Consider the following 18,708-nt stretch of genomic DNA (forward strand, 5'->3'; position numbering starts at 1 on the left):
ATGTTATTGCAATAGTAAAGACTTTCTTCAGACATGAACAGAAGGCACCGTATAAGCTAGGGCTATTTGCACAATGACTATGATTACAAGATTCTTAGTTTGACACCTGGACGGCATTGTTTTCATTCTACAGATTTTGGGAAGTGTTAAGAAACCCAACACGAGAGGGCCAAGGTGTACCTGTGCAGATTTGACACAAAGCTCCACTAAAATATTTCCGCCCTCGAGGCTTCTCATCTTACCCTCTTCTTAATGAGCTACTTATGTACATCTGGAAACTACAAATGACCCCAAAGACAAAAGGCAGCAGAAGCAGTAAAGATTCCCCCCGAGGTTCACACTCTGCTTGTTTTCCAGACAACAAACCTTCATCTACTTCTTACAACCAACAATGCTGATGTCATTTGGTTTAGGGACTACATAGCAACATATAGAAGCTGTTTTTCACAAGACTGTTTTTCTGAAAACTGCAAAAAAGTGTGTTTTGGTCACTATGGTGTCAGAAACATCAAATAATGCAGATGTAGCAGCTGTGCTGATTCTTCTGAAGTTAATTAAAGATACTCATGAAAACAATAGTCTTTCATGGAAAGGAACAAAACAAATAACTAATTTGCAACTTTTTTCAACAAACTCTGATAAACAAATAAACAGTCGAGGTCATTTAGTTCCGCGAGGCCCTTGGGTCCAGCGCTGCGCCGAAAAGACATCAAACATGACTTGCCCGAGCGAACTGATCAAAGCTAGACGTTCCGGCAAGTCCTACCGGTGCCGACGGAGGAAATCGCAAGGCCTGAGCCGCACTGCGTCTCGACAAGCCCTGCGTCACAAATGTAGAAACATCCTCCCGACACTAAAGGTCTAAGATTGTGGGCAGATGTATTTGTATGTTATAAGACAGGGGTCGGCAACCTTTACCACTCAAAGAGCCATTTTGACCCGTTTCAAAAAACAAAAGGGACAATGGGAGCCGCAACCATTCCCGCGAATACCTGTTGATGGTCACCCAGATAACAATAATGAGGGCGTGCAATGAAGCCATTGCCTTTGACGCCTTCTACAACATGTACAAACAGCTTGCCACCCCAGTGACATGTTGTATGTGGCTTCCGCAGATACATGTACTCGACTGCAAGGCATAGTTGTTCAACAGCCATACAGGTTACACTGAAGGTTGTGATAGAAATAACTTTAACACTCTTACTAATATGCGCCACACTTTGAACCCACAACAAACAAGAATGACAAACACATTTCGGGAGAACATCGGCACTGTAATACATTATAAACGCAACATAACAATTACCCAGAATCCCATGCATCCATGACTATTCTAGGCTATATTATACACCCCGCTCGCACCAAACCCTGCCCCCCCCCCCCCCCCCCTCCGTGCGTCGGATGAGGTTGGCGGGGTTAGGTGGGCGGGGGTGTATAATATAGCCTGGAATAGTCATGGATGCATGGGATTCTGGGTAATTGTTATGTTGCGTTTATAATGTGTTATAAATGTGTTTGTCATTCTTGTTTGGTGTGGGTTTACAGCGTGGCACATATTAATAAGAGTGTTAAAGTTGTTTATATCACAACCTTCAGTGTAACCTGTATGGCTGTTGACCAAGTATGCGTTGCAATCTCGTACGTGTGACGACAGAAGCAGCAGAATGCATGCGTCTGGCCGGCACGCAGATAGCATGGCGTAAGGGCGGGCGCGATGACATGTTGTAAATGACTTGTTATAGAGGACGTTAAAAGTAAAGCCATCACGGCACGCCCTCAATATTGTAGTCAGAGTGAAAATCGGAGAATGTTAACCCCGGGTAATGTCCGGGAGAGGCACCAAAATCTGGAAACCGGTTATGCAGCTGAGCCACATCAGAGTGGCCAAAGAGCAGCATGCGGCTCCGGAGCCACGGGTTGCCGACCCCTGTTATAAGAGAATAGAGATGTGTTTTTATACACCGCTCTGAGGAAAGGCTGAATTTAAGAGTTATCTCGGTTTAGCTCGGTTGGTAGGGTGGCCCTGCCAGCAACTTGAGGGTTGCAGGTTCGATTCCCGCTTTCGCCATCCTAGTCACTGCTGTTGTGTCCTTGGGCAAGACACTTTACCCACTTGCTCCATTGCCACCCACACTGGTTTGAATCTAACTTAGATATTGGGTTTCACTATGTAAAGCGCTTTGAGTCACTAGAGAAAAAGCGCTATATAAAAATAATTCACTTCACTTCACTATTTGACTGCACTAGGGCTGCAGCTACTGAGTATTGCACTTTTAGTATGTGTGCGTTAATAAAAATACAATTAAAAAAAACAACAACTTTCTGCTCAGTGACTTAGTGGTTAGAGTGCTCGCCCTGAGATCAGTAGGTTGTGAATTCAAACCCCGGCCGAGTCAGACTATACAAATGGGACCTATTACTTTCCTGCTTGGCACTCAGCATCAAGGGTTGGAATTGGGGGTTAAATCACCAAAAATTATTCCCGGGCGTGGCCACCTCTGCTGCTCACTGCTCCCCTCACATCCCAGGGGGTGAACAAGGGGATAGGTCAAATGCAGAGGACAAATCTCACCACACCTAGTGTGTGTGTGTGACAATCATTGGTACTTAAAATGTAACTTTAATGGCACCCGCACACCACTACTACCATATGTCCTCTATTGCAGCGGCCGAGCAAAAACTGTCTGTGTATTTCAAGTTTCAGGGAGTCCATGTGGTCTGAATTTATCAAGTTTTATAGTTACACCTAAACGATTAACCGAAGCAACAGAAAATAATGATTAGCTATTTTCTAATTAAATTTATCGATTATTCATTGTAGGCCAAGTCTGCACTAGGGATGTAACGATAAATGGTAGTAATGATAACCTGGGTGAAACTTCTGTAGATTAGTATTAGCATTTTAAATCAGAATGATCGAAAAACCGTGAATGTTAACTGCACTTTGATAAACTCACGGACTGACCGGCGTCTGCTTCCAAGGTTAAATGATACAATCAATCAATCAATGTTTATTTATATAGCCCTAAATCACAAATGTCTCAAAGGACTGTACAAACCACTACGACTACGACATCCTCGGAAGAACCCACACAAGGGCAAGGAAAACTCACACCCAGTGGGCAAGGAGAACTCACACCCAGTGGGATGCCAGTGACAATGATGACTATGAGAACCTTGGAGAGGACCTCATATGTGGGCAACCCCACCCCTCTAGGGGCCCAAAAGCAATGGATGTCAAGAGGGGCTACCATGATACTGTGAAAATGCAATCCATAGTGGCTCCAACACAGCCGTGAGAGTTCAGTTCAAAGCGGATCCAAGACAGCAGTGAGAGTCCCGTCAACAGGAAACCATCCCAAGCGAAGTCGGATCAGCAGCGTAGAGATGTCCCCAACCGATACACAGGCGAGCGGTCCATCCTGAGTCCCGACTCTAAACAGCCAGTACTTCATCCATGGCCATCGGACCAGACCCCCTCCACAAGGGGGGGGGGGGACAGAGGAGAAAAAGAAAAGAAGCGGCAGATCAACTGGTCTAAAAAGGGAGTCTATTTAAAGGCTAGAGTATACAAATGAGTTTTAAGGTGAGACTTAAATGTTTCTACTGAGGTAGCATCTCGAACTGTTACCGGGAGGGCATTCCAGAGTACTGGAGCCCCAACGGAAAACGCTCTATAGCCCGCAGACTTTTTTTGGGCTTTAGGAATCACTATTAAGCCGGAGTCCTTTGAACGCAGATTTCTTGCCGGGACATATGGTACAATACAATCGGCAACATAGGATGGAGCTAGACCGTGTAGTATTTTATACGTAAGTAGTAAAACCTTAAAGTCACATCTTAAGTGCACAGGAAGCCAGTGCAGGTGAGCCATTATAGGCGTAATGTGATCAAACTTTCTTGTTCTTATCAAAAGTCTAGCAGCCGCATTTTGTACCAATTGGAATCGTTTAATGCTAGACATGGGGAGACCCGAAAATAATACGTTACAGTAGTCGAGACGAGACGTAACAAACCCAACTTATATAAACACATTGTTGTCTGAGTAACTGAGATATTCAATTGTGTAAATTGAACCTAAACTGTGCTCTTAGATCTGAGTGATTGGAAATTTGGAGTGAAAAGTCAGTTTTAAAAAAACAAAAAAACAAGCTGTCTTACAAATTCTAGATATTTGAACTCAAGCTCTTTTTTTGTCTCCACACTTTAACACGCACAAACACATACAACCAGTGTAAAAAGTTGGATATCCTCATTACCCCAGTGTTAGGTCAGAAACGTGTTGGCAGATTTACTGCAGACTACAACCTCCGTAGTGCTGTGTGTGTGTTTACTTGCCCCATATCTGCTTACTTAAACCTCTGACAAACGTCTTCACAGAGTAAACACACACTTCTTGTCTGTGTAGAAGGGCAATCAATTAGTTGTAGCGTCTGCCTGTGTTCAATCTTAGTGACCTTGACAAAGAAGGAAACAATGGCTGCATTCTAACAACTGAGAAGTCCTTTAACTCTTTGCCGGCCAGCCTATATCAGCACCAGGCGGGTGATTTACGAGAGCGGACGTGATCCCTGCTATTACTTTCGCAGCAAGGAAGCAGGCGGCCTCCCCCGCTCTGTGTGAAGACAAATATGGAAGTCATTGCACTTTTATTTGGATGACGAAAACATTGCGCACGTCACTTTGATTTTGACTGTTCTTGGTTGCAGTCTCACAATGCAAAGCACCGGGGGCGAGCTTTTCTCGTGGACTTATTGTGAGTTTCCTAAGCATCCAAAAATATGGATATTTAATCCCAAAATCTAGCGTTGTAGTGGTAGTCAGCTTTCAGCCTTTTTCATGTAGCCTTGTTTTTACCAAGCACAACGGGTACAGCTTCTTAGGCCCCCGTTCACACTGAGCCAGATAAGGTTATCCAGGGTAAATCATACCTAACCTTATCCGTGTCCACACACAACAATGTGACCCCCGCACCCCTCTGTCCCCCGGCGTAATGCGACCTAGTGCGCATGCGCGGAAAATGCGCACGTCATAGTCACCTTCGGTGTTGCTTTGTGTGCAAGTTCTTAAATTGAACTTATCTGAACAAAATCCGGTTCTGTGGTATTTCAGTTAACTGGAATCCAGTGCGCTGTGGGCCCCTATTGTAGTGAATCACACCTCAGCCATCATATATTAATCAAATCTTTATTAGACACGTAAACAATGTGATAAAGAACATTTAAAGGGGAACATTATCACCAGACCCATGTAAGTGTCAATATATACCTTGATGTTAAAGAAAACAGACCATATATTTTTTTAACCGATTTCCGAACTCTAAATGGGTGAATTTTGGCGAATTAAACGCCTTTCTGTTTATGCCTCTCTGAGCGACGACGTCAGAACGTGACGTCACATCGGTACTCAACGCCATTTTTCCCTACACATCAGACGCCTTAAGTCAAATCAGCTCTGTTATTTTCCGTTTTTTTTACTGTTTTCCGATACCTTGGAGACATCAAGCCTCGTCAGGATGTTGTCGGAGGGTGTAACAACACGATCAGGGACGGATTCAAGTTGATTTACGTAGAATGTGCATCGATTAGCACGGCATGCTAATCGATGCTAACATGCTATTTAGGCTAGCTGTGTGTACATATTGCAGCATTACGCCTCATTTGTAGCTATATTTACATCTAGCCTTTCCTTCCACCCACATTTAATGCCAAACAAACACTTAGCAATAAACGGATTTAAGTTGCTCCAGTGTCAAGAGATGCAAAAGTCCCCCGTTTGTTTTTTACCGGCGATGCTACAACAGAGATGGCAAAAATGTCTGGATATTCTGCGACACTCAAAGCAGATGCATTCCCAACGATAAAGTCAACGAAATCACAAAGGTGAGTGTTGTTGTTGTTATGGACTTATGTGCTAATCAGACATATTTGCTATTTAGGCTACCTGTATGTACATTTGAAACCATAATTACATCCAGCGTTGCCTTCCAACCACATTTAATCTGAAACAAACACTTACCAATCGACGGATTTAAGTTGATCCAGTGTCAATGCGAAAGTCCTGATCGGTTGGTCTGCACATTTTACTGGCGATGCTAACGCAAAGATGGCCAAATAGCGTCAATAGCTATTCGCTCAATAGCTTCAGTTTCTTCTTCAATTTCCTTTTCGCTATCTGCCTCCATACTCCAACCATCTGTTTCAATACATGCGTAATCTGTTGAATCGCTTAAGCCTCTGAAATCCGAGTCTGAATCCTAGCTAATGTCGCTATATCTTGCTGTGCTATTCGCCATTGTTTGTATTGGAATCGCTATGTGACGTCACAGGGAAATGCACAGTGGCTTAAGCAAATAGCGAAAATCAAGCACTTTAAAGCTTTTTTTAGGGATATTCCGGGACGGGTAAAATTTTTAAAAAATTTCGAAAAATAAAATAAGCCACTGGGAATTGATTTTTATTGGTTTTAACCCTTCTGAAATTGTGATAATGTTCCCTTTTAACATTAATCAATCTGGGGATCTAGATATCTGGTCAGGACACTCCTCACTCTTTTGCCTTCACCTTCATTGTCCATTCCTTTTTGGTGACGTTATATACTCTGGACCTAGACGTTGAGTCCGCGACATACATGGCGGATAATAACTGATACAGTCTGCTTTGCCAGTCCAAATTCATTCGCTTTGCCAGTCCAAATTCATTCTCCATTTTCCTCGACGACCAGGTAATACAAAGCACACGCTACCTTTTTTTAATCACATCCATTCTCGTTGTCTCTCTTTCGACTAATAGACAAAGTTTTTTGCTAAGTAACATCACAACTGAACCGGCCGGACATTGGAACTCAGAGTAAAGCCGCTGCTCCTCCACATCGAGAGGAGCCAGATGAGGTGGTTCGGGCATCTGGTCAGCATGCCACCCGAACGCCTCCCTGTGGAGGTGTTTAGGGCACGTCCAACCAGTAGGAGGCCACGGGAAAGACCCAGGACACGTTGGTAAGACTATGTCTTTCTCTTTTAATATGTGCTAACTACACTTCTGTTAAAATGTAATAATCATTTATTCTTCTGTTGCTTGATACTTTGCATTAGTTTTGGACGATACCACACGTTTGGGTATCAATCCGATATCAAGCAGTTACAGGATCATATATTGGTCATATTCAAAGTCCTCGTGTCCAGGGACATATTTCCAAAATTTATAAATATAATATACATTTAAAAAAAAAAACGAAAGAAGATGTTGTGATGCCAAAAAATATTGACGTAATCATAGTAGTATCGACTCGATACGTGCCTGTACTTGATATCATTACAGTGGATGTTAGGTGTAGATCCACCAATGGCGTTTGTTTACATTTTCTTGCCGGTGAGCTACGGTGAGTACTGAAGCATGTTTAGCTATTCCTCGTCCTGCAGGGATGATACTTGTAAGAAAGTCACTTTATTTGTCGCCATGGAGACCAGGATTAGTAATTTAGGAGTAGCTAAAACACTGCCAACGGCAGATGGACGTTAGCCGCTAGCTAGCTAGCCATGTCTTAAAGCACCTCTTCCTGAAGACGTTTCAGTGTTATAACTTCACCTTAATCGTTAGTTTTTAAGCTAAAATGCATCCGATCTCTCTTTGCTGTCTACACAATGTGTCTGCTTGTAAGTACTCTGTGATTGTGCACTGCCGAACATGCTCCTCTGCTCGTAAACCAGCAATGTCACGACGTGACTTCGACGCGGCCGTGGGAGGGTGGGAGACTGGTACATTTCAGAGATGGTATAGTACCGAATATGATTCATTGGTATCGCGGTACTATACTAATACCGGTATACCGTACGACCCTAGTTCAAACTATACGCTACTTTGTATTATGAATGGCGACAGCAGAAAGGACAGAGAAAAGGAAGGAACAACGTCCGAATACAATGGCGGGGAGATATGCGCTGACGTCACCAATAAGAAAAAAGTCACGTTTTGAGGAAGGGTGAAGGAAAGCAAGATTGTTTTATAAATATTTCTGCCATTTTCAGGACTTATGCAGATCCTGAATACACAAAAAAACAATAGGTACCAATAGGTTAAAAAAAAGTTGCTTTTGCATACTAGGTGCCCTTCAAATCAAATTATGATTTAGAATCGGAACAAATAAAAATTGCAATTTGGATGGGCATTGATTCTTCGGCGCACCCCTGAAGAATATACACTGAAAAGAAATATAAACGCGACACTTTTGCTTCAGCACCCATTTTTCACGAGTTGAACTCAAAGATCTGAAACTTCTAATATACACACAAAAGACATCCATCCATCCATCCACTTTCTACCGCGTGTCTCTAACGGGATCCCGGGTGGTGCTGGAGCCTATCCCAGCTGCATACGCACTCACACAATCGTTCATTCAGCCATTTTCGCGTGTCATGCACCCACCGTCATTACGACAAAGACACAGAAAAATGCAGACGACAATTCCTCAAAGCTGAAAACGATCAACTGGTCCAAAAAAAAAAAAAAAAGGAAACAGAGCCGCCGCACGAAACGGAAATCCATCACCACCAATATTTCATGTTTCAATATGTACAGCTGCATCCTATAGACTTATGCAGCCAATATACAGTATATTGCCAAAAGTATTTGGCAAACCATCCAAATGATGAGAATCGGGTGTCCTAATCACTTGGCCTGCTGTATAAAATCAAGCACTTAGGAATGGAGACTGCTTCAATAAACATTTGTGAAAGAATGGGCCGCTCTCAGTGATTTCCAGCGTGAAACTGTCATAGGATGCCACCTGTGCAACAAATCCAGTCGTAAAATTTCCTCGCTGCTAAATATTGCAAGGTCAACTTTATTATAAGAAAAGTGAAGAGTTTTGGACCAACAGCAAGTCAGCCTCCAAGTGGTAGGCCACGTAAACTGGCAGAGAGGGGTCAGCAGATGCTGAAGCGCATGCAAAGACTTTCTGCACAGTCAGTTGCTACAGAGCTCCAAACTTCATGTGACCTTCAAATTAACCCACATACAGTACGCAGAGAGCTTCATGGAAAGGGTTTCCATGGCCGTGCAGCAGCATCTAAGCAGTACATCACCAAGTCCAATGCAAAGCGTGGGATGCTGTGGTGTAAAGCACGTCGCCATTGGACTCTAATCACGCTTTTCCATCTGATGGACAAGTCTGGGTTTGGAAGTTGCCAGGAGAACGCTACATGCAGAGTTTGAAATTTGGTGGAGGAGGAATTATGGTGTGGGGTTGTTTTTCAGGAGTTGGACTTGGCCCCTTAGTTCCAGTGAAAGGAACTTTGAATGCTCCAGGATACCAAAACATTTTGGACAATTCCATGGGATGGCACTTCAAGTTCATATGTGAGTAAAGGCAGGTGGCCAAATACTTTTGGCCATTTAGTGTATGTAGAACATGAAGTTTGTCCAAAAATTACAGTAATTTATCCCACTAAATTTTTGGGGAAAATCCACTCAATCAAAAAGTTGTACAACATTGTAAAAAAAAAAAGAACATTTTATTATTATAAAATGAAATGATCTTTAAAGGCCTATTGAAATGAGATTTTCTTATTTAAACGGGGATAGCAGGTCCATTCTATGTGTCATACTTGATCATTTTGCGATATTGCCATATTTTTGCTGAAAGGATTTAGTAGAGAACATCCACAATAAAGTTCGCAACTTTCGGTGCTAAGACAAAACCCTTGCCTCTACCAGAAGTCGCAGAAGATGACGTCACAAGTATGGGGGCTCCTCACATATCCACATTGTTTTTAATGGGAGCCTCCAACAAAAAGTGCTAATCGGACCGAGAAAACGACAATTTCCCCATTAATTTGAGCGAGGATGAAAGATTTGTGTTTGAGGATATTGATAGCGACGGACTAGGAAAAAAAACAAAAAACGCGATTGGGACGGATTCCGATGTTTTTAGACACATTTACTAGCTTAATTCTGGGAAATCCCTTATATTTCTATTGTGTTGCTGGTGTTTTAGTGAGTTAAATATTACCTGATAGTCGGAAGAGTGTCTTCACGGGTGTCTTGACGCCAGTGTCTCAAGGGAGTCGACGGCAGCTATTGACGGCACAAGCTCAGCTTTTCTCCAGTAAGAAGCAACTTTTTAACCACAATTTTCCCACCGAAACCTGCTGGTTGACATTCCGTTTTGATTCATGCTCGCTTGACCGCTCTGATCCATAGTAATTTTTCACCTCCAGGAATTTTAAACAAGGAATCACCGTGTGTTTGTGTGGCTAAAGGCTAAAGCTTCCCAACTCTATCTTTGTACTGTGACTTCTCCAATATTAATTGAACAAATTGCAAAAGATTCAGCAACACAGATCTCCAAAATACTGTGTAACTATGCCGTTTAAGCAGACGACATTTAGCTGTGTGTGTGTGCAGGGCTCTTACTTCCTAAAAACCTGTGACGTCTTGTGTACACGTCATCATTACACGACGTTTACAGGACGAAACTCCCGGGAAATTTTAAATTGTAATTTAGTAAATTAAAAAGGCCGTATTGGCATGTGTTGCAATGTTAATATTTCATCATTGATATATAAACTATCAGACTGCGTGGTGGTTGGTAGTGGGTTTCAGTACGCCTTTAAAGCACATCGCATATCTCAGCTTTTCTTTTCTTTTTTTTTTCTTTCATTTTTCTATACATAAGCAGGCTTGCAAGCTGAAAGGCGACATTCAAACGAATCTGGATTTGATCCAAGCATTGCACTTATTAGCAATTTAAACAAGGAAAGTCCCATCTGACATGTTCAGACACTATCTCAGCAAACCAGGTCTTATTACATTTCATTGCCTTTCATCGACAAGAAATTCTTCAATCAGATCCTTTTCACTATTGCAATTGCAGCTGGTGTAATTATTCACTTATAATCAACCTGCATTACCAGAGACACACAACATGTCTAAATTCATTGTAACCAACTTCGAGGCCTGTGTTTTGTGCTCGTGTTGCACCGTGGTGGATGGAAAAGCTCTTGTTACAAGTGAGTGAGTTGAATGAGGTCAAAGTTCGTGTTTACACTCCCGTGTCTTGTATTTGTTTGTATTTGTGAGGTTACTGGCCCGTGTTTAAAAATAGCTGAGTGTTTGACGTGACAGGCTGCTGACGTAGATTGGTTGTATTTATTTTTTTCAATGTAATAACGCACAACCACATCCGTAGCAGGAGGAGGCGACAATGCGGTTGCTCGTCAACCTTGCACACGGCTCTATGACACGGCCTGAGGCTTGTTGGGATTCTTGGATTGGAGAGGGAAAAACTGCGAGGGATGGCGCGTTAACACACATGCACACACCGCTGGCCAGATTTTACACTGATAGCATTATTAATGCCTGACGTTTGACATAATTAAAAAATGGGGAGGACATACAGCACCTCAATTTACGATCAGAATCAGCTTTACTTGCCAGGTATGTTTAACACAGAAAAAACTTGACTTGGTAGACTGTGCTATTTTTGTTCAAAGTAAACAATACATTGAATAATTAAGCACAAATATAAACAAGTGCTCATCCTTCCTTTGGGCCTCTGTCACCCCACTATTGATGCAACCCCGAGGTAGAAAGACCACCCCGTACGTATAACTTTCACCTGACTGTTCCCTTTCATTTGCCATCAACATCTCCACACATTCAGTGCTCCTTTCCTCTCCGCCGAGTCAGAATTGCACCGGAACATTTTCCCTTTAATCGCGTCCAAGTGTCCGTCTGCTCACAGGGTTGGCAGGTCCATGGGTTACGGATGTGGCAGAGTGCAACTGCTTAGCACGGACCTGAACTGGACCCGACTCGTGATGTCACGACAAGATGGTGGCATTAAGACTTTCATGGATCAGCAAAGAAAATACATACAATCATATGGGAAGTCGGGAATATCGGGAAATCATCGGTTTGGCAGGACTGATGACTGACATGTACTGATAATGTCTTACATTAAAATGAATAGCTCCGTGTTCACGTTCAACAAAAACACATATTTAACATAAACACATACGGGGACGGCGTGGCGAAGTTGGGAGAGTGGCTGTGCCAGCAATCTGAGGGTTACTGGTTCAATCCCCACCTTCTACCATCCTAGTCACGTCTGTTGTGTCCTTGAGCAAAACACTTCACCCTTGCTCCTGATGGGTCCTGGTTAGCGCCTTGCATGGCAGCTCCCGCCATCGGTGTGTGAATGTGTGTGTGAGAATGGGTGAATGTGGAAATAGTGTCAAAGCGCTTGGAGTTCCTTAAAAAAAAGGTAGAAAAGCGCTATACAAGTACAACCCATTTACCATTTACTTCAATTAGGAACATTTGCAAGGTTAAAAAAATAATACTGCATTGGTGAAGAGAGCACTGACCGATGAGTCAGATTGATAACCCAGGTGGAGAAACTGTTTTTAAGACGGTTTGTTTTGGCGTAAAGTGTCAGTGTTTAGTAACGCCGACCGGAGGGAAGGAATTTAGACTGTTTGTGACCAGGGTGTGAGGGGTCTGCAGTGACGCTACCTTTCCGTTTCCTGACACTGCATCGGTAAAAGTCCTGGATGCGTGGACGGTCCGCTCCGTTGATTTTTTTCTGCAGTCTTAATTGTCCGTTGAAGTCTGTGTCTGTCCAGCTTGGTTGCAGATCCAAAGCAGACAGTGATGGAGGTGCACAGGACAGACTGAATGATGGAGGAGTAATACATGATCAGCAGCTTCTGGGACAGGTTGAAATTCTTGAGCTGACACAGGAAGTACAGCCTTTACTGTACCTTTTTTCTGATTGTTTCTATGTGGGAGGTCCCTCTCAGGCCCTGTGAGCCTGTGGATCCCAGGAACCTGAAAGAGTCCAAAGTAGACACTGTGCTGATCAGAATGGTGAGGGGGTTAGTGGGTTAGGGCTTCGTCTGAAGTCTAATGTCATCTCCCCAGTGTAAAACGGGTTGAGCTACAGATGGTTCTGACTGCACCAGAGAATAAGCTGTTCCATCTCCCGTCTGCTGGCAGACTTGTCGCGGTCCTGCATGACAGCCATGACGGTGGTGTTGGCTGAGAACTTTAAGAGTTTCACAGAAGGGTCCACTGAGGTGCAGTCATTTGTGTAGAGGGAGAAAAACAGTGGGAAGAGAACACACTCCTGGGGTTGCCAGTGCTGATTGCCCAGGCGCTAGATGTGATGCTCCTCAGTCAGTTGGTGATCCACTGACAGGTGGAGGCCGGCACTCAGAGCTGGGTGAGTTTGTGGTGCAGGATAGTGTTAAATGCCGAGCTGAAGTCCACAAACAGGATCGTAGTGTAGGTTCCTAGCATACTTGCCAACCCTGAGACCTCCGAATTCGGGAGATGGGGCTGGGACGCTGGGCGGGGTTGACAAGGGCGAGTTGGGGGTGCATATTGTAGCGTCCCGGAAGAGTTAGTGCTGCGAGGGGTTCTGGGTATTTGTTCAGTTGTGTTTATGTTGTGCTACGGTGCGGATGTTCTCCCGAAATGTGTTTGTCATTCTTGTTTGGTGTGGGTTCACAGTGTGCCGCACATTTGTAACAGTGTTAAGAGTTTGTTTATAAGGCCACCCTCGGCGTGACCTGTATGGCTGTTGATCAAGTATGCATATCATTCACTCGTGTGTTAAAAAGACGTATATATTATGAGACTTGGCCGGCACGCTGTTTGTATGGAGGGAAAGCGGACGTGACGGCAGGTTGTAGAGGACACTAAAGGCAGTGCCTTTAAGGCAGCCCCCATTATTGTTATCCGGGCGGAAATTCGGGAGAATGGTTGCCCCGGGAGATTTTCGGGAGGGGCACTGAAATTCGGGAATCTCCTGGGAAAATCGGGAATTCGGGAATCTCCTGGGAAAATCGGGAGTGTTGGCAAGAATGGTCCGTAGGGAGTCAAGGTGATGCAAGATTTGGTTCAGTCCCATGTTGACTGGATCCTCCAGCGACATGTTTGCCTAGCAAACTGCAGGGGCGTCCCTTAAGTGGCGCATCGCCAGTCTCTCAAAGGACTTCATGACTACAGACGTCAGAGTGACGAGGCTGTTGTCATTGAATGGCTTCATCATTAAGGAAGAAATAAAAGTCCTACATCAGTGCTATTCAACTGGCAGCCCGGGGACCAAATCCGGCCTAGAAATGACCTTGCAACCGGCCCGCGAGTTCAGTTTAAAACTTTAGAGACAAACATTCATCCATCCATTTTCTACCGCTTGTCCCTTTCGAGGTCGCGGGGGGTGCTGGAGCGTATCTCAGCTGCATTCGGGTGGAAAGCGGGCTACACCCTGGACAAGTCGCCACCTCATCGCAGGGCTAGAGACAAAACATTTGTTCAGCATATTTCGAAAACACAAGAGCACTCCTGTTGTTGTCATTTTGAAAAACTTGTGAGAGACTCATAGTTTTGCAGAAGGTCGTATAAAACAGCAGAGCGCTCCTGTAACGCTGACAAAATAAATAGACCAAAATGAAACGTCTATTGTAGAGGACACTGGTTCTCCGTAATATACAAAATTAGACATTAGTGAAAAGAGGAGTGCAGCTTAGCTTTCTAAAAATGTTGTCCCTGAAACAATTGATGAAAATATCTGTGTCCTACAATATGAAAGCATATGCTATTGCGGCAATATTAGGCAACAGGACACCGACAGATGAGGTCACATGCTGCAGAGGACAACTAATTTAGTCCAAAAACGTCTCCCCTCCCACCATAAAAAATAATAATAAGATATTCCCAGTTGTGTTGCTCAATCATGTGGTTCCCACACAGTTTAGACTCATGATTCAGGTCGGTACTAGCTTTCATTTACTACAAATGCCCATTGTAAAAATGCTGCCAGCCACACAAATAGAATACAAAAAAACACATTTTGCCTCAATTGCACACTTTACGCAGCACTTTGTAGTTTGTTGCCAGACTAAGATGAATTATGTTATGACTAAATTGTTCCACCGTGGAATAGGAGCACACAGGCTTCGACTGGGGTTGTCCAAAGTACGACCCCGGCCGCGTGTTTTAACAATAACATTAACACAATATTAATGAGATACAGTAATGATTCAACAATTGCGGATGAATACATCATCATTACAAAGCTGGTTTAAAATTGCACTTCCATCCTAAAATACTACATTAATTACTTGTGTTTATAATTAACAACACAAAAGGAGTAACATTTTTTTTGGTAACATGAATATGCTGTTAATGGTGTTTTATACACTATTTGTAACCTTAAAGGCACTAACTTTCCAAAGTGTTGTAAGCATTATGCGCCACCCTCTTCAGGCTTTGAGCGCATAAATTAGGCCCCACGTAACACTCGCATTACCGTATTTTCCGGACTGTAGGCCGCATAAGCTGCACACACTAAATTTGTGGGAGAAAATAATATTTGTTCATGCATGAGCTGCAGATACAGTGGGGCAAAAAAGTATTTAGTCAGCCACCGATTGTGCAAGTTCTCCCACTTAAAATGATGGCAGAGGTCTGTAATTTTCATCATAGGTACACTTCAACTGTGAGAGACAGAATGTGAAAAAAAAATCCAGAAATTCACATTGTAGGAATTTTAAAGAATTTATTTGTAAATTATGGTGGAAAATGAGTATTTGGTCAACCATTCAAAGGTCTCACTGAAGGGAGGTTTTGGCTCAAAATTTCAGGATACATGGCCCCATTCATTCTTTCCTTCACACGGATCAATCGTCCTGTCCCCTTAGCAGAAAAACAGCCCCAAACCGTGATGTTTCCACCCCCATGCTTCACAGTAGGTGTGGTGTTCTTGGGATGCAACTCATTATTCTTCTTCCTCCAAACACGACGAGTTGAGTTTATACCAAAAAGTTCTATTTTGGTTTCATCTGACCACATGACATTCTCCCAATCTTCTGCTGTATCATCCATGTATCCATTTTGGTACAAACTCAACTCATCGTGTTTGGAGAAAGAAGAATACTGAGTTGCATCCCAAGAACACCATAACTACTGTGAAGCATGGGGGTGGAAACATCATGCTTTGGGGCTGTTTTTCTGCTAAGGGGACAGGACGATTGATCCGTGTTAAGGAAAGAATAAATGGGGCCATGTGTCGTGAGATTTTGAGCCAAAACCTCCTTCCATCAGTGAAAGCTTTGAATGGTTGACCAAATACTTGTTTTCCACCATAATTTACAAATAATTTCTTTAAAATTCCTACAATGTGAATTCCTGGATTTTTTTTTCACATTTTGTCTCTCACAGTTGAAGTGTACCTATGATGAAAATTACAGACTTCTGTCATCATTTTAAGTGGGAGAACTTGCACAATCGGTGGCTGACTAAATACTTTTTTGCCCCACTGTATATAACGGTAAAGTGCGAAATGATATATTTACGTAGAAAGATTTTGTAAATGTTTATTTACATACCTAAATTGTTTCAAAATGTGCTGATCAAACAAATAAGAAGTCATTGATGTCTTTATTCATAATTTGAGATTAATAAAATGTTCTCCTTATTTTAATAATGTTCAAGATGTGTATCAGTATTCTTCATCCTTGTACTTTGTAAACCCTTTGATATCGAACAGTTGATTTTTTTGCATAAATCATTCCATAATTTAGCCGTTAGTGAAGAAAGATCCATACATTAGCCGCACATTTGTATAAGCTGCAGGGCTCAAAGCTTATGAAAAAAGTAGCGGCCAATGATAGCGGTTTGGCAAATTTCTGCTACCAACGTTAGACATTACTGCTTGCGGTGATTGGTATCTTTCAAATTTTAATCGATACGTGCCAATTGCCGGTACCTGGGAATAGATACCAGTACTCAACCGTACCAATTTTGGGTACTTTTGTGTCTATCCATCCATCCATTTTCTACCGCTTATTCCCTTTCGGGGTCGCGGGGGGCGCTGGCGCCTATCTCAGCTACAATCGGGCGGAAGGCAGGGTACACCCTGGACAAGTCGCCACCTCATCGCAGGGCCAACACAGATAGACAGACAACATTCACACTCACATTCACACACTAGGGCCAATTTAGTGTTGCCAATCAACCTATCCCCAGGTGCATGTCTTTGGAAGTGGGAGGAAGCCGGAGTACCCGGAGGGAACCCACGCATTCACGGGGAGAACATGCAAACTCCACGTCTAAATGTTATTTATTTAAAACACAAACAAAACATTTTGAATTTGAAGTTTAAAGCGGAACAGCAATTTCTTGGGAATCATTTACAAACCCTGTATGGGTAAAGAACACACGTCTTTCTCTTTTTTGTGTATTCAAAATTTTTAAATAAGACTTGTAGACAGCTAACAACGTTGTTTTAAAGTTTTCTAAAAAACATCCAAAAAAATGGCCAACAATACTTAATTTATATGCATTGACCTGCATATTAACCAAGTACTAGCAACATTGTATTTATTGTAAGAGCTAACGTCGAGGAATTATTTTTAGTAACACCAATTATTGATCACCGAGACCTAACTAGCTAATGCACCTATTTACACGCCTCAGAGTTAGTAAAAGTTATTTCTATATTATAAATCATGCCTCTCACCTTTATAGCAAGTTATATCTATAAACCAAAAACGGTCATCTTTTAAATTTCAACTACACTACGCTTACAATATACTTGTTTACTCCCATCTTTTTTGTTTTGTTTTTGGAGAGTGAGGATTGTGATGAATTCATCATCTAAACGGGGAACACAAGCCCTGTGTGGCAATATATAATTATCAGATATATTGACATCCCACTGGGTTGTGAGTTTTTCCTTTCCCTTATGTGGGCTCTGAACAGAGGATGTTGTTGTGGCTTGTGCAGCCCTTTGAGACACTTGTGATTAAGAGCTATATAAATAAACTGATTGATATCAACATCCCATCAGTCTGCCTCCTAGTGAGTTAGGACATTGTACAGTAAGTGATCGTTCTATTGTGTTCGTACTTTGAATTTCCTTTTCGGCACTTAGCATCAGTGCTGCTTGATTAATAGTTGTCAATTAATTTTGATTATTTTTTCACAATAGCATGGTCTGTTTATCACCATGCTTCTAAAACGTGTCACTCATCCTCAGGTTCAAAAAGATAAAATTCTGAAACATAATTTGTTCCAAAGTAGTCGTTAGCTCTCATAAAGTCGGCTATAATTAGTTGTTGTTGTTGTCAATGGAACTCGCGAGCGTTCCGATGTGTTGTGTGAAATCAATGTGCCTTTGTAATGCTTAAAATGGCCAAAATAGGTAAATATTACATGTTATTATGAATGTGCTTGTTAATATATTACATATAAAATGCGTTATACTTGTATAGCGCTTTTCTACCTTCAAGGTACTCAAAGCGCTTTGACACTATTTCTAAATTCACCCACAAATTCACACACTGATGGCGGGAGTTGCCATGCAAGGCCCTAACTACGACCCATCAGGAGCAAGGGTGAAGTGTCTTGCTCAAGGACACAACGGACGTGACGAGGTTGGTAGAAGGTGGGGATTGAACCAGGAACCCTCAGGTTGCTGGCACGGTCGGTCACTCTCCGAACCGCGCCACGCCGTCCCACATTACAAAGTGTATGTACTTTGTAATGCTTAAAATGAGCAAAATACTTAAATATTACATGTTATTATCAATGTGCTTGTTACTATATTACATATATACTGACAGTTTATATAAATTATTTTTTTAAAACTTTTTAAAATGCGTGAAAAAGTCTCACATAGGGATTGTGAATGATATGCACAATT

The 18,708-nt window shown here is 42.5% G+C and overlaps 1 protein-coding gene across 2 annotated transcripts in view; it reads right to left on the reverse strand.

Moving 5' to 3' along the window:
• Nucleotides 1-18,708, reverse strand: part of LOC133558588 (vasorin-like) — a 51,832-nt gene that overhangs the window by 11,724 nt on the left and 21,400 nt on the right. Inside the window, exons 2-3 of one of the 2 annotated variants that reach the window (XM_061909859.1) lie at nt 12,761-12,827; nt 12,513-12,670 (exon numbers count right to left, since the gene is read on the reverse strand). The exons of the other annotated variant lie outside the window; for it this stretch is intronic. The gene's annotated coding sequence lies outside the window, so the exon portion shown is untranslated. The remainder of the gene's footprint in view (nt 1-12,512; nt 12,671-12,760; nt 12,828-18,708) is intronic. 2 annotated transcript variants of the gene reach the window in all.

The sequence above is a fragment of the Nerophis ophidion genome, linkage group LG01, assembly GCF_033978795.1.
Source record: "Nerophis ophidion isolate RoL-2023_Sa linkage group LG01, RoL_Noph_v1.0, whole genome shotgun sequence".
Lineage (NCBI taxonomy): Eukaryota > Metazoa > Chordata > Actinopteri > Syngnathiformes > Syngnathidae > Nerophis > Nerophis ophidion.